Here is a 584-nt window from a genome sequence, read left to right as displayed (position 1 = left end):
ACCGAACAGCACCGAGTAGAACCAGTATTATACTGGTTATACTGGGCAGCTCCCATTAGAACTGTTAGCAGACGCTGGTTATACTGGCCAGCTACCAGTGTTACCAGTAACAGATCAGTCAGGATTTAGAATTACAAAATGATAAATTATTATCAGAAGATTTTAAACTGACACACATTCTCACACTTTCATGTTTCTATATACACACACACACACACACACACACACACACACACACACACACACACACACACATACACATACATGTGCCTATATATATAAACACACATTTACATGTTAACACACACACACACACTCACACAGATGTCACTCTCTCTAAGTCTTATGACTTCAAATCCATCTCACATGCTGGTAAGAGCTGACCTGAAACCAGCACTCACTCTCAATTACTGTGTGTGTGTGTGTGTGTGTTGTGTGTGTGTGTGTGTGTGTGTGTGTGTGTGTGTGTGTGTGTGTGTGTGTGTGTGTGTGTGTGTGTGTGCGTGTGTAATAAGGGTAGAGCAGGACTGCATTAGCAGTCGGCTGACCTCGGTCACATGACTTTGACATTATTCTGAACATGC

This window comes from Gadus macrocephalus, chromosome 13 (assembly GCF_031168955.1).
Source record: "Gadus macrocephalus chromosome 13, ASM3116895v1".
Classification (NCBI taxonomy): Eukaryota; Metazoa; Chordata; class Actinopteri; order Gadiformes; family Gadidae; genus Gadus; species Gadus macrocephalus.
The sequence above is the reverse complement of the archived record's forward strand: the minus strand, read 5'-3'. Positions refer to the sequence as shown.